The sequence below is a fragment of the Scyliorhinus torazame genome, chromosome 6 (assembly GCF_047496885.1).
Source record: "Scyliorhinus torazame isolate Kashiwa2021f chromosome 6, sScyTor2.1, whole genome shotgun sequence".
Lineage (NCBI taxonomy): Eukaryota > Metazoa > Chordata > Chondrichthyes > Carcharhiniformes > Scyliorhinidae > Scyliorhinus > Scyliorhinus torazame.
Window position 1 is genome coordinate 212760640 of NC_092712.1, and position 16411 is coordinate 212777050.

Genomic DNA, 16411 nt, shown 5'->3' on the forward strand with positions numbered 1-16411 from the left:
AAGATACAGGTCTGCCTGAATGGCAGAAAAGGCTCAAGGCAATAAAATCTGTGTTCCAACCATCAGATTATTGGGTGGACAAAAGTCCAATCAAGCAAACCCCAAATAATCAATCAGTCCTGGTCCACCCACATTGACGCTATGACCAAGAAAGCGTAACAGCGCCTCTACTTCCTCAGGAAACAAAGGAAATTCAGCATGTCTACATTGACTCTTACCAATTTTTACAGATGCACCATAGAAAGCATCCTATCTTGCTGCATCACAGCCTGGTATGGCAACTGCCCGGCCCAAGAGCGTAAGAAACTGCAGAGAGTCATGAACACAGGCCGGTCCATCCATTGACTCACTCTATGCCTCCCGCTGCCTTGGGAAAGCGGGCAGCATAATCAAAGACCCTTCCCAGCCAGGTTATTCTCTCTTCCAACCTCTTCCATCGTGCAGGAGATACAAAAGTCTGAGAAGACGCACTAACAGGTTCAAAAGCAGCTTCTTCCCCGCTGTTACCAGACTCTTGAATGACTCTCTTATGGACTGAACTGATCTCTCCACGCATCTTCTCCACTGAGTAGCGTTGCACTCCATATTCTTCACCCGATGTCTGTGTCAATGTATTTATATTGTGTATTTATCGTATGTCCTATGTTTTTTCATGTATGGAACGATCTGTCTCGACTGTACGCAGAACAATACTTTTCAAGAACTCACTTAGCTATGCTGACACCAGATCTAACAGCCGCCCGGAAACTACTGGCCTTGCTGAGGAGACCCCTGCCGGGCGCCGTTCAGTACTGTACTCGATACAGTGCCAGAAATAATGGAGCAAAGGATGCAGATAGGAAAAGTTCAATAAAAAAGTCAGTAGGGCTCTACACAGAAGACCCTACCCATTAAGGGGTTTCCCAAAACACTTTGTCTCATCATGCCTGACCCAGGAACAGGGCTTGCCATGACTCAAGTTCAATAAGGAGATGGTCACTGAAGTATGCTACCTCCTTAAAACAGACCTGGGGCCTCACATCGGAGCAAGGAATGCCATAAAAGTAACAATCATCCTCAATGTTTTTGTCAATTGGGGCGGGGGTTGTGGTTACAACACTTGCCAGAAAACCATCCATTGCAACATCTGGCGGGGTGGTCACAGAAGTTATCCAGTTCAGATGACGATAGTTCATTATCTTTTTATTGAAGAGCAAATAGGATAAAAAGACGTGGCTTTGCCAGGAAGGAGAGGTTGTTGACCTCGCAAGGCATCATCAACTGAGGTGCAGGGCCTCCATATCAATGGCGCCAGGTTTAAAAAATGCAAGAGTTTCCATTCCATAAATGATGCATCATTTTGGTGAATGTCCTTCTGTGTGAGAATTCCTCCAATTCTATGATAGCAAGCTGTAATGCCAGCAATTCCACAGCTCCATTCCATCCCCAGGCAATTTCTCTAGAGGTGTGCATGGAGAAGGTTTGCAGCTGGGCTGGCCACGTGTAAGCAACAAGTAGCCAATTAAGCCTTGTTAACATCTATTAAACCTGTTGTCGGAGGTCAACTGGAATTGTCCAATCATCTCCAGGTCTGTGGAGGTGTTGGAGAACAGTGTAGCTGCCTGAAGGCTGTCTCCATGAGACAGACCGGGAAGGGGTCAGCACTCCAAGGCAGACCTATAAGCCCTTCCTGCCTGTCTGGATTCAGCTGCAGCCGCAGGCCACCCTGTGGTGACACAACTGCTCTGTCTATTGTTTACTTTAAATTTTGAAAAGTTGGGGAAAGGACACTTACATCTTGGATGAAGCTGTGTCCAGAGGGAAATAGTTTGCTTTCACTGCAGTTCAGTTAAAATAGATTAATAGTCTTTAAAGCAGTGCATTCAGATCAGAACTGTCCTGCTTTCCCAAAATGCCTGATGCCTTAGCTCCACCCAGTAACAACATCACCATACCAAGCTGGAATCTAATTAACTCCACAGGGAATCCCCTTAATCAAAATAAAATTCCATTAGCCCAAGCCTTATCAAAGGAGCACAAACGTGTCTGAGAATAAGGTGACGCTGAAACAAGCTGAGAAGCATCTTCTGGGGACATACAGCTAGAGTTTCTGCATGGGTCTGACAGGAGTCAGAGTTTGTCTTTGAAGCAGTGTCAAAGGATCTCTCTCAATGAACATGTCTGAAGCATTGGTAGTTAACAGTGGATTGAGAGCTGTGATGGTTATGTTCTTCTTGTTTAAGTGGAAATAAAGATAGTTGTGAAGGGTATCATATTCACTGTATTAAATAGTATTGTTTAAGTAGTAATTGTAAGCTATTTTCTGGTGCGACATTAAAGATTTTAATATCATGTTAGTAATAAAGTCTGTCTTGGAATACCATATCCCTATTTCTTTGTGCAATCCTTTCCTCACAGTTTTGCAAAATTAAAATAAAATACTGGGGTTTCTGTCCAGTATCCTGGGGACTGTTGGGGTCTAGTCTGGGATCATAATAAGCTAAAAAGGCTGCATTCATTTCCCACCTTACTTGTTCGGAGAAGGGGCTCCAAAGGGAAGGGGGTGCGAGGAGGCGGATTGCTAAAGTCCTTTCAGTGATGGTGCTGCCATCATGGTGTTTGGCAACAAATTCTCAGAGGTTGATTTTATTTAGTCCAGTTACCAGGTTAGAACATGGCTGAGGAGTGTGTGTTCTGTTGCCCTGCGGGATGTCACAGCATTGCTTAGTGCTTTTGCACTCTAAAACTGATTTTGAGCAAGCAGCATTGCGCTAGCCTCCTGGCACTGCTCTCCCCTTTCACAGACCCACAATATATATCGCCATAACAAGGAAGGTTTGGCAGTTTATGTTTCAAACCCCAGCCACTAATAAACACCTCCGTGTTTCTTGCCAGTTGCCTTTTCAACTTTAATGGTTGTATTCAGTGGTTACACAAACACATGCACCTCAATTTGAAACTCAATGTAAGCTTCTTTCCACTGCTTAATTTGGATGCTTTGCAACAACAATTTTTACTGAATGATGCCGGCAACATTCAAAAAACCTATAATTAAATTAACTATGAGACGATTAGCCAGGCTAGAAAGAAATGTAATTAGGAAATGTCTCCAAGCTGGCAGCAGTAATAATTTTAAGTATGAATTGAAAAAAATAAACAACTTGAATATTTCTTTCCATGTCATTGTCCACTATAATGGCACAAAATAGAATGGAAAATAAACCAAGAGCTGCAGTCCTCAGAAAACCTTGGTTGGTTCAAGTAACACCCAAAGAATGCCAGTTTTCAAAAGAATTCTAATTCCTTTGTTCAATTTTCAACACCTAGGCCCAGATTTTTGTCCCCACGCCAGGTGCATAATGTCGGGAGATTTCCCAGCTCAGCCAACCTGACCTTTAAAACTGCATGTCCGCAGATTGGAATTTTTGTCACAGAGGGACAGGCTGAAATGGGGGCACACAACCCCACAATGAGAGCAGAGGCTGCTGGGTACTGAGGCAGGATGGCTGGAAGGCCTGGCTCTATGCACCAACACTGTGTTTAAATAAGTAAAAGAAAGTATTAAAACAAAATACAACCCTCCAGCCCTCACTCTTCATCCCTCCTATACATTCCTTATGACCCATTTATGCTCTCCTACTATCTTTGGAAATTTCCTTGGCAGCTTCAACACTTCATTGACAGCTATGACACTTCTTTGACAGCTGGACTGTTCCTTGAAAATTTCTTGACAGCTGGACAACTATTTAGCAACTTGACAGTACCAATAGGTATGTGCATAAAAAGTGCATAATCATGTTTAATTTTAACAATTCGAAAGGTGTTCCAGGACCCTATCCAAGAGGGTAACCTGGCTATTTAAACAAATCCACCAAGGTCAGACCTTCTCTTACCCGCTCTAATCTTCACACTCTGGGTTTCACACTCTAGGCCTTCTAAAATCATACGTTAGTGGAAGCAGCTTGCGTGAAACATACGCGTGTAAACCCTGGCCCACCTCCAGTCTCGCCTGCATGAAGATCGGCAATGCCAGTTTCAGGGGTGGTTATTAGAATTTTCGGTCATTTCCGAGTCCTCATTTTCTTGCTTTTCTTGTGGCATTTTAAAATACCTGCTGCTGATTCACAAGTTATAGAAACTTAGAGAACTGGAAGCATAAATATTCTTCACTTAAACCAAAGTGTGGGACTTTTATTTGCGAATCAACCGCACATGGATAGTGACACCTTGCGCCAACATCATTCCTGTCCTTAGTACAATTGCTACCTCTTGGATGGGTTGCTGGGTGTAGCTTGGCAACTGAAAGTGCAACTCGCTAGGATTTCTGATGTCAGTTCCTTTTAGAACACAGTTTAAGCGTATACTTCCTTTCACTGCACAGCTGCACTTCAACATTCCGTAACACTACAAAATAGTTTCAGAGTACTAATGCGAAGTGGAGGTCTTATGGTGCAGTGGGTAGCTCCTTGCCTCCGAGCCAAAAGCTCTGGGGTCGTGTCCCACCCAGGACTTGATGGCCAAAGAAGGTGCATTCACAATGTGAGCGGGAGAGATTCCTGGTCAGCCACACCTGATGTGGAGTGGTGCCATTCAAGTGATAAGCCCCTGGCATTAGACTAGCGACCTGTTCTGGAAATTACTAGCTTTAGAAACAGACCTAAATCTGCCCTACTGCACCATTAGGTACAGGCAGAGAATTGGATTGGATGGAATGTTGAAGTGGCCAACACTTATCCCTGCCTTTAAAGCCTCCATTCAGACCTTGCCCCTTGCACGCAAAAAAAATCAATGAAGAATTAACCATCATTTGTGGATGCTAAAGTATTAGATTGTGTGAAATTTGTGACCTGCCCTCAGTTACAGAAATGCAACATCACCTGATATATCAATCTTTCCTATTATAAATCTACAATTCTCATTCCATCTGGTGTCAGTCAAAAAACCCATTAACTCTAAAAGAGATAAATATGATAACGCTAACTTTGTCTGTCCTCACCTACTTTGTATCTGTGAAGCCCAGTTGTCACTACTGTGCTTATGTTATCAATTTTGCAAGAATTCTCAAAGCAATGTAAAGGCCAAGATTTTGGCACCACCTCAGTGGTGAAGCAGAGGTAATCCTCCATTGGCGGTGAGCTGCAATGGGTTATTGCTCTCCTGGCGTTTCAGCAATCCATTGGTGAGTTGACTGGGGAGGTGAGGTGGTGAGGCGCAATCATGGTGAGACTGTGTTCCCTCTGACATCACGAGCTGAAGGCATGCCCATCGAGGCCGGTCTTAAGCTGAATGGCAGTCCCTAAATTAATGGCCCATCTGGCGGTGCTTTTGATCATTTATATTTGCTACAGTGTTAATTGCAGCCACCCACAGCCACCAACTCTCCCCATCCATCACCCACCATCAGGCCATCCACATCCACCACCTCGCGACCCCCCCCCCCCCCCCCCCCCCCCAAAATTTTTCTCAAAATTGTTGACTCTGCTCCTCGGTTCCATGGGTCTGTATTATTTCACACATTTTGTATAAATTTTGATATCACATTTTACTAAAATGGGTCACTTGTTGCTTTATAGCCCCAAACCTTTATGGCAGGCTAGTTTCACAGTTGATACAAGAAAATGTTTCACTTTATGGCACCCATTTCAAAAAGTCAAAAGGACTACTGACAACAGAAAACAACAGACTTGTGGACTTGGCAGTGGGATCTTGAAAACACGTAAACAGGTGGAGACCAGTATTAAAGCAGTATTACTTGCTGCAGTTCAGAGAGAAATAATTGAGGTTTATGAAAGGATGATATTGTTTATGATATATTACAACTACTAATATTACAATATCTAGAGTCGAAAATAAACATTGCTCCTGGAGTAATATTTCAGTTCATGAAATTTACTTTAATGGACATTTATGCTTTCAGAATCATTATTTACTTGTCTTAACTAGTTCATTTTATCCCTACTTTTAAAATCGACAGCATATTTTGTAAGAGTTCCCATGTATTACTTATGGTTAATAATTATTTTAATATCTATGCAATTTTTATTTAGAATTATTTTTAAAATATATCGCAGAAAATAAACATAATTAATTGTTAATAATAAAGGGAAAATGTAATTAAGAAAGTACAACTTAATTGATTTTCTTGCTTTCTTTAAACAAAAGAGCATGATTTTCAAATAAAACTCTTTTAAAAAATTTTTTTTAATTCAAGGCATTTAACATATATACACTAGAATATCAGAAGAATGACACATCAACCCAATAAATAACCACTACCCTCCAAATCCCTGACAACACCCCGCCACGTCCCACCTTCCCCATTTTAACCCCTTTACCCCCAACAAAATTACCCCTCCCCTTACTGACCCCTCAATTCTCCTTGAAGAAATCAATGAACCCCTCTACCAACCCCCGCAGATTGAACTTGACCTTCTCCAACCTCAGGAGTTCTGCCAGGTCACCCATCCACACCCCCATTTTTGGCGGCTCCGAGTCTCGCCAACCCAATGAAAATCCGTCTCCGGACCAACAGGGAGGCAAAGGCCAATGCTTCGGCCTCTCTCTCCCTCTGGACTCCCGGGTCTTCCGACACACCAAATGCCACCTCCAGACTCGCAACCACCCAGCACCTTGGACATAATATAATAATAATCGCTTATTGTCACAAGTAGGCTTCAATGAAGTTACTGTGAAAAGCCCCTAGTCGCCACATTCCGGTGCCTGTTCGGGGAGGCCGGTACGGGAATTGAACCCGCGCTGCTGGTCTTGTTCTGCATTACAAGCCAGCTGTTGAGCCCACTGTGCTAAACCAGCCCCTGGTTCACATCACATCTGAGAACCCCTGCCAGAACTCCCTCAGTCCTGAAACTCATTGTTAAGTGGAAGCAATATAGGATTTCAAAGGAGAATGGAAAGTTCAATTGGGGTAGATATGTTACAGGCCTGGATAGTTAAGGATGGACAGCAAATGTCGGCCATCGACACACACATCTCATAAACAAATAGAAAAACAAGGCTTCTGACACCTGACGCTGCCTGTGTCACCGCTCTACCAAAGGTGAAAGTTTTGCCTCAGGATCTATATTTTGCACAAGTGGCACAAGGTGATTTAGCTTGAAAATTCAAATATTAATGCCAACCCAATAAGAGAACAAAGATATTGAGCTAGTCCATTTAGCAGAGAAGAATGTAAAATAGCGAGACTCCTGATTTAAGCAGTAAGAATTTTGATTCAGAAAGTCAGAGCTTCAGATGGAGAGAGAAATAAACCGATAGTTATGGTACGGCCTGGAAAAGAAAAGGTTAGTACCACTTAGTTCAAAAATTGTTAAGTAGCAAATACGTTTAACTATGTTGGTGGCAGAGTTTCATGGTTTATTATCTTGGGATATGAGAATCTGTAAAAAATAAATATATTCACTGGAAAATTGAATGCACAAATGAAACAGTTTGTTGGTTTCCGATTGTCTATCACCTCACTAGAGCAATTTTTCAGGCTATTTTCTGAAAAGGCAGGAGAATACACTTGGTAACACATGTGAGATCATAGTATCTAGAACATATGGCAGGGGATCCATTATTATGGTCTCCAGGTCATATTGTCATTGAACAACTATTGGACAGTTACATTGCTGCCTAAGTCATATGAGATGGCAGGTATGCTGACAGGAGTAACTGATGACATTGAGCCCAAAAGTGTATCTACTGTGATCACTGATTATGTAACTGACCCCATACAATATTAAACAGGCTTCTATCAAATGGCTCACATCCCAAATACCGGCAATTGAGTTTCATTACTCATCATCATAATAATAATAATCTTTGTTGTCACAAGTAGGCTTACATTAACACTGCAATTAAATTAGTGTGAAAAGTCCCTAGTCACCACATTCTGGCACCTGTTCGGGTACACAGAGGGAGAATTCAGAATATCCAAATCACCTAACAGCACTTCTTTCAGGACTTGTGGGAGGAACCCAGAACTCCCGGAGGAAACCCACGCAGACTCAGGGAGAATGTGTAGACTCCACACAGACAGTGAACCAAAGCTGGGAATCGAACCTGGGACCCTGCAGCTGTGAAGCAACAGTGCTAACCACTGTGCTACTGTGCTACCCATCCAACCCCATCCAGGTTTTTGATGATGATAATGTCACTCTAAATTTATCAGCCAACTACAAGTCATACACTCACGGTGCCTACAACCTACAAACCTCTCATGTCACCGCATGCTGATAATTCACAAGAGAAATCCATTCCTTCCCACTGGGATATGAACTAATCAGACGGGTCAGAAGTTGGGATCAGAGGCCATCAAAATTAATCCATCTGACATAGCGTTAGTGTTCATTAGAATCAATCAGATAGGAGGCTAACTGGAGCATGACAAACTAAGCAAATCAGCTGAAGGGTTGGATTTGAAGCTATCAGAAACAGACAATTGGGTATTACTTCCTTCACTTTCATCTATGGATCATTCTAAACTGTAAACGCATCATTTTATAGACCCGTTTCCTTCCTGCATCTTGCCGCTAATGCCTACTCTATCCAAACACTATATGCAGGATTTGAAAACTGAAATATCTGGCCTCCTTCAATCTTTCCTTCCTCTGACAATCTTCAGGCTTTTACGACACAAACTTGTCATCAGGCGGTAACTAATATCTGATTTATCACTTCTCGTTTAATCTCCTTATGCTCATGATCCATATACTACAGGTCTTGGACCTTCATCGTTATTTCTCAAGAAAATAAAATTATGCCAAAAATTTCCTGGATTTAATTTAGTTGTGCGCTTTGCTAGGGCAATATATTTTGATAATAAAAATGTATGCCAGATAACACAGTGCTTTTAATTGTGCCTGTCAGCTGCAGAAATTTCTCTCGGTGGCCAATAAAACTACCAAGCTAGTTAGTAAAGTGGTCTACTGGGTTTGAACATAGTCCTACAGGGAATAACCATATAAGAAAATGAATCCAACTTGTCAAAAAAAATCAACAGATTAAAACGGACCTGTGCAAAAGTCAGCTGGTATATTGTGATTATTTTTGAAATTAATTACAAAATTAGTTAAGAAAATGGAGCCCAAGATGTTAAGTAAATGGAGTCAATTCAGATAAGATGCTTGAAACATTGCAATTAGGCAGCCCATATTATGAGGCTGGAGAACAGTCTGATTGCAAATTGCGTTAAAGACTTTTTTGGCAAGAAAGCCAAAGCAATTATATTTGTCTGACCTTTTATTGCTGCTTCAGTCTGCTTTGCTCAGCATCAAATTACTTATTTAAGCGTATATAGAGACTGATGCATATGAATACCTTTTTACTCTGATATTAAAAGTGCCAAACTTCCATAAGCAAGCCCTTTGATTAAATTACGATTCGATTGAACCGCAGCGCTTAACATTATCAATCAATGTGAGAACAAAGTAAAGGAAACAAAAACACTGCCACATTTTCGGAAGGAAAGAAAGAACTTGCATTTTTACTAATGCAGGACATCCAAACACACTTTACAGCCACTGAAGTACATTTTAAATGAAAACCCCCATTTTAACTTGGGGAATAAGTGCGGCATATGCAAGGCTTGGAATGAATAATAAGATAACATCATGGCTGAGTTTGAGGCCCAGAGAGATCCTAACTCACAGACCCCATTTCCATGTTGAATATATGACTCCAGCCTCAACAGTCAGGAATCACTACAGTCGGTCAAAGTCGTTGGTTAATTTATGTATAGATTCCACCATTGTAGTTCACTATTGTCCCGTATTTCAATCCGGATCACAGTCTGAAGGAGCACTGATAGCATACATTTGTTTTGGAGGCCTCTTACAATTACGTATTGAAGTTTCAATGTTGAGATGGTCTAAAAAGCAGAGAACAGAACAACTGTCAACATCCATAGACACCAGTAAACTTTGTTGCACAAGATAACACTAAGACCCAGCAAACTTTCCAACTGTTCGGGATACATTCTGTTTTGCATGATGACATGGATGAGTTTGGGAATTTCTATACCAAAGTAGCCATTTACCTCTGGAGATAGCGTGAAACATTGGCACAGGCCACAGCTTTATAAATGGATACAAAAGACAGAGGCACAATGCTAAACAAAGACGAATAAATCATTCCATCCATATCTCTTTTATCTACCTTTAGTATGGCATTGTTTCCTTCCAACAGCAAATAATAGACAACTAAGGACAAAGGCAAGCTAGAAAAACTGGACAGTCCCATCTAAATCAGAGAATTCATCTCTGCCCATACTCGGGAAAGTCATGCAGGTCTGGAGATGGGCTCTACAGCATGTTAAAATGCACAGCAGATTACTTTATGTGCACAAGAAACGCCCATCTTTGATAAGAAAATTGATGATATATCCTTTTTCTACCGCTCAGCAGGCAAGCTCATCCTGTTACAGTTTAACTAAGTACAATGACCAGGATTTCCCACCCACTTTGTGGATTATCTTGGAAATGGGGGTTGAAAATCTGCATGCTGTGGCACTGGAATGCAGCCTCCATCATGCCAACTGGCTGGTTGCCAACACATAGACATTGAAAGGGGACATAGAAGTGGTGTGGTGGTATGGTTGGTAGAACATTTGGGAGGGTGGTGTTTGGGCCTGGTTGTGTTCAACTGCCATGGGAATTGCCCACTCAGGAGGAGGAATCTCCAGTGAGAAGAAGACCTGAGAGGGAGAGAGCTGCAGGCTAAGGGATCTTGACAGCAGCAAACTCATGGCCACCTGCAGAAGCAACCTCAGGGTGGGAAAACAGCAGGAGATCCGAGTGGGAAAAGCTAACAAGCGCCAGTGCGGAGAAGGAGTCCCCTGTAACAATGCTGTACAGACAATAAATGAACTGCCATGATGAGAGTCGAGTTGAACCCATCTGCACTGGTGGTCATCCAATGCCATTGCCATTGGAGGTCACTATGGTCCTCAATTTAATTTGCAGCATCTCTCGATAGAGATATATCACTGCATCAAGGTGCAGATGCCCACTTCAAGAGGACCAGTCAGTACACCCATCGTTGCACTAGCCATTCAATTTAAGGCAGCTAGAATCATAGAATCACTACAGTGCAGGAGGTAATTTGGCCCATCAAATATGCACTGACCCTCCAAAAGAGCCCTCAACCTTGGCCCACTCCCCCACACTATCCTCTTAACCCTATACATTGGTCATGGCCAATACACCTAACCAGCACATCTTTAGACATTAAGGGCAATTTAGCATAGCCAATCCACCTAACCTGTACATCTTTGGCCTAGCTAAAGGTTTCAAGGCCATTGCATACATAATAAGGCTTTGCTTAGAGTCCACATATCCCTCAGTCTATTGAAGTCCCTGAGCTCTAGGGAAATTATTGCTTGATTGACAACTCTGGTTCTCTGATCCCTGCTGTCAATTTCACAATGTTGATACATATAAGATCAAGAGATTTCAAGTGCCTGCAGTCATTAATGCAAAACATTATGATCGATTGACCATTTTTAAAAAAAATAAACATTTTATCGAGGTATTTTTGGTTTTACAACAATGACAAAATAAACAACATACATAAGTCCATAAACATAGTGCAAAAAGCCTGCTTCCTCCCTTACAGGTCCAACCTTTATTAACGCCCTACTCTAAACTAAACTAACCCCCCCCCCACCTCTGCTGAAGTTAAACTTTCTGCAAAGAAGTTGACGAACGGTTGCCACCTCCGGGCGAACTCTAACAGTGACCCTCTCAAGGCGAACTTGATTTTCTCCAAACAGAGAAAGTTAGCCATGTCAGATAGCCAGGCCTCCAACTTTGGGGGCTTTGAGTCACTCCAAGCTAATAATATCCGCCTCCGGGCCACCAGGGAAGCAAATGCCAGAACGTCTGCCTCTTTTTCCTCCTGGATTGCCGGATCTTCCGACACCCCGAAAATGGCCACCTCTGGACTCGGTGCCACCCTTGTTTTTAATACCGTGGATATGATGTCTGCAAACCCCTGCCAGAATCCCCTGAGCTTTGGACATGTCCAAAACATGTCGACATGGTTCGCTGGCCTCCCCGCACATTTTGCGCATCTGTCTTCTACACCACAGAGCCTGCTCATCCAAGCCACTGTCATGTGAGCCCGGTGGGGCAGCAAGGTGGTGCAGTGGTTAGCACAGTTGCCTCACGGCGCCAAGGTCCCAGGTTCAATCCCGGCTCTGGGTCACTGTCTGTGTGGAGTTTGCACATTCTCCCCGTGTTTGCGTGGGCTTCACCCCCACAACCCAAAAGATGTGCAGGATAGGTGGATTGGCCACGCTAAATTGCCCCTTAATTGGAAAAAATGAATTGGGTACTCTAAGTTTATTATTTTTTTTTTTTAATTTTAAATGTGAACCCGGTGAACGACCTTGAATTGTATCAGACTGAGCCTGGCACATGTTGTGGACACGTTGACTATACTCAACGCCTCTGCCCAGAGACCATCCTCTATCTGTCCTCCTAACTCCTCCTCCCACTTGCGCTTCAGCTCCTCAGTCTGCGTGTCCTCTGACCCCATGAGTTCCTTATAGATGTCGGAGACGTTCCCTTCTCCCACCCACACTCTGAAAACTACCCTATCCTGAATCCCCCTTGGTGGTAGGAGTGGGAAGGTTGAGACTTGTCTACGTAGGAAGTCCCACACCTGCAGGTACCTAAATTTGTTTCCCCTTGCCAATCCAAATTTCTCCTCCAGCTCCCTCAAGTTAGGAAAGCTCCCTTCGATAAACATATCCCCCATCCTCTCAATTCCTGCCCTCTGCCATCTCTGAAACTCGCCCCCCCCCCCCCCCCCCCAGTCCATACTCCCCTGGGCAAACCGGTGATTATTACAGATTGGAGACAAGACCGATGCTCCCTCTACTCCCACATGCTTCCTCCATTGCCCCCAGACTCTCAGGGCTGCCACCACCATGGGGCTGGTGGAGTACCGTGCCGGCGGGTACGGCAGAGGCGCCGTTATCAATGCCCCCAAACTGGTGCCCTTACACGAGGCCGCCTCCATACGCTCACATGCCTCTCCCCCCCCCCCCCTCACCCCCCCCCCCCCCCCACCCCCCCCCACCCCACTTCCTGATCATGGCTATATTCGCCGCCGAATAATAGTTACTGAAGTTTGGCAGCACCAGCCCGCCCTCTCCCGGCTCCACTCAATCATCCCCTTTTTTACTCGCGGGGTCATGCCCGCCCATACAAAGCCCGTGATAACTTTGTTAACCCGTTTAAAAAAGGACCGCGGAATAAAGATGGGGAGACACTGGAACACAAACAGGAATCTCGGAAGGACCGTCATCTTCACCGTCTGGACCCTCCCAGCCAGTGACAACGGGAGCGCATCCCATTTCCGAAAATCGTCCTTCATTTGGTCCACCAGACGGGATAGATTAAGTTTATGCAACCGTTCCCATTCCCGTCCCACTTGGATGCCTAGATACTTAAAACTCCCTCCTACCACTCTAAACGGCAGTTCCCCCAGTCGTCTCTCCTGCCCCCTCACCTGGACCGCAAACATCTCACTTTTCCCCATATTTAGTTTGTACCCCGAAAACCGGCCAAATTCCCCCAGAATCCTCATGATTTCTTCCATTCCCTCTGCTGGGTCCGATACATACAGGAGCAGGTCATCTGCGTAAAGTGAGACTCTGTGCTCCACTCCCCCCCGGACCAACTCCTTCCAGCCCCTTGAGGCTCTCAGCGCAATTGCCAGCGGCTCTACAGCTAGCGCGAACAACAGTGGGGAGAAGGGGCACCCCTGTCTCATCCCCCAGTGTAGCCTAAAATAGTCCGATGTCGTTCTATTCATCCGTATGCTCGCCACAGGAGCCTGATACAGCAACCTGACCCAGTCAATAAAGCCCCGCCCAAATCTGAACCGTCCCAGTACCTCCCACAGATATTCCTATTCTACCCGATCAAAAGCCTTCTCTGCGTCCATTGCGACCACTACCTCCACCTCCCTACGTTCTGGGAGCATCATGATCGCATTTAGCAGCCTTCTTACATGGACACCAACTGTCTTCCCTTAATGAACCCCGGCTGGTCCTCCCCAATAACGTCCGGAACACAGTCTTCAATCCTAGAGGACAACATTTTGGCCAACATTTTGGCGTCCACATTCAATAGGGATATCGGCCTCTAGGACCCACACAGCTCTGGGCCTTGTCCCGCTTCAGAATCGGCGAGATTGTGGCCTGTGACATCGTCGGGCGAAGGACCCCTCTCTCCCTTGCCTCATTTCATGTCCTCGTCAACAGCGGCCCCAATATCCCCGCAAATATTTTATAGAACTCTGCTGAGTACCCATCCGACTCCGGGGCTTTACCCGACTGCATGGCCTTCAGCCCCTCCGCTATCTCTACGATCCCGATGGGGGCCCCCAGCCCTTCTACCAGCTCCCCGTCCAATTTCGGGAAATTCAGCCCCCCGAGGAAGTGCCTCATCCCCTCTGCCCCCTGTGGGGGTTCCGACCCATACAGCCTACTATACAACTCCTTAAATGCCTTGTTCACCCCTGCTGAGTCTCCCACCAGGTTCCCGTCCCCATCCTTTAACTTTCTCTATCTCCCTGGCTGCCTCCCTCTTTCTAAGCTGCTGTGCAAGCATTCTGCTGGCCTTCTCTCCATACTCATAGATCGCCCCCCTCGACTTTCTCAGCTGCTCCACCGCCCTCCCTGTGGTTAACAAGCCGAACTCCACCTGTAGCCTCCGCCGTTCCCTTAGAAGCCCTGGCTCTGGGATCTTTGCATACCTCCTGTCAACCTGTAGTATCTCCTTTACCAGTCGGTCCATCTCTGTCCTGTCTACCTTCTCCCTGTGGGCCCATATTGAGATCAGCTCCCCTCTAACCACTGCGTTCAATGCGTCCCAGACCCCGCTGCCAAAATTTCCCCTGTGTCATTGACCTCCAGGTAATTCTGAATACATTTCCTCAACCGCCCGCACACCTCCCAGCCATTGCTGGCACCCTGCCCATTTTTGAGATTGACCGGTCTAAACCAGGGTCAATAACTGTATTGAAGGCCCCTCCCATGACCAGTTTATGCGAATCCAGGTCCGGTATCTTCCCCAGCATCCTCTTTATAAACTCCACATCGTCCCAGTTTGGCGCGTATACATTTACTAATACCACCTGCACTCCCTCCAATTTCCCACTGACCATAATGTACCGGCCTCCCACATCCGAAACTATTCTTCCCGCCTCAAACACCACTCGCTTGTTTTTTTTTAAATAAATATTTTATTGAGGTATTTTTGGTATAGTGACAACAACAAAATAAACAATATACATGAAACCATGAACATAGTGTAAAAGTCATTTACCTCTCGTACAGGTCCCACACTTATAGACCCCCTCCTCTAATCTAAACTATTCCCCCCCCCCCCCCCCCCATCTGCTGATGATTAATTTCCCGCAAAGAAGTCGATGAACGGTTGCCACTTCCGGGTGAACCCTAACAGTGACCCTCTCAAGGCAAACTTGATTTTAACACCACTCGCTTGTTGATCAGGATCGCGACCCCTCTGGTCTTCGAGTCCAGTCCCGAGTGAAAAACCTGTCCGACCCAACCTTTCCTTAACCTAATCTGGTCAGCTACACTAAGGTGTGTCTCCTGCAGCATTACCACGTCCGCCTTTAGTCCTCTCAAGTGCGCGAATATGCGTGCCCTTTTGACCGGCCCATTGAGCCCTCTTACATTCCAGGTGAGCAGTCTAGTTGGGGGGCTAATTGCCCCCCCCTTCGCCGATCAGCCATCCCCTCTCTTGGGCCAGTCGTCAGCCCGCGCCCCACGCCTCCACCGGCCCGCCCCAGGCAGAATCCGCCCCCGATCTCCTCACTGTCCCTCAGCAAAAGTCCCTCCCTCATCAGCAGAACATTCTTCCCCCCTCCCCCCTAGTAACAGCACAAAATAAATCAACCCCTTTTATAAACCTAACATCTGTTCACCCCCCACTACGCTTTCGTAAGCTAGCCCGCCCAGTTAGCTTGGTGGCCCTCGCCCCTGGCGCCAGACAATCTCCCACCTATTGTTCCCTCCCCACCCTCCCCCTGCTCATACATACATATTCAAATGAAAAACAATCCCAACACAATTGTCCGACAGATATTTAAAAAAACGAAGTTGAACACAAGAAAAAAGATCAAGCAAAAGATCCAGCATCTGAACAAACACACCTCCATCCCCCAGCACTGCAAATGCAAACTTTACCTCACTCAGCTCTGCAGCTGGCCCCAGATCCATACAGCAGGCATAACAAATAACGTCCGAAAAGGCAAGAAACTCAAGAAACATTTTTTTGAGAAACAAAAACACTACAGCAAAATTCAAAATTCAGAGTTCTCATTCCGACACCAGTCCTTTCCTTTTCTCGAAGTCCAGCACTTCCTCAGGCGACTCGAAATAGAAATGTTG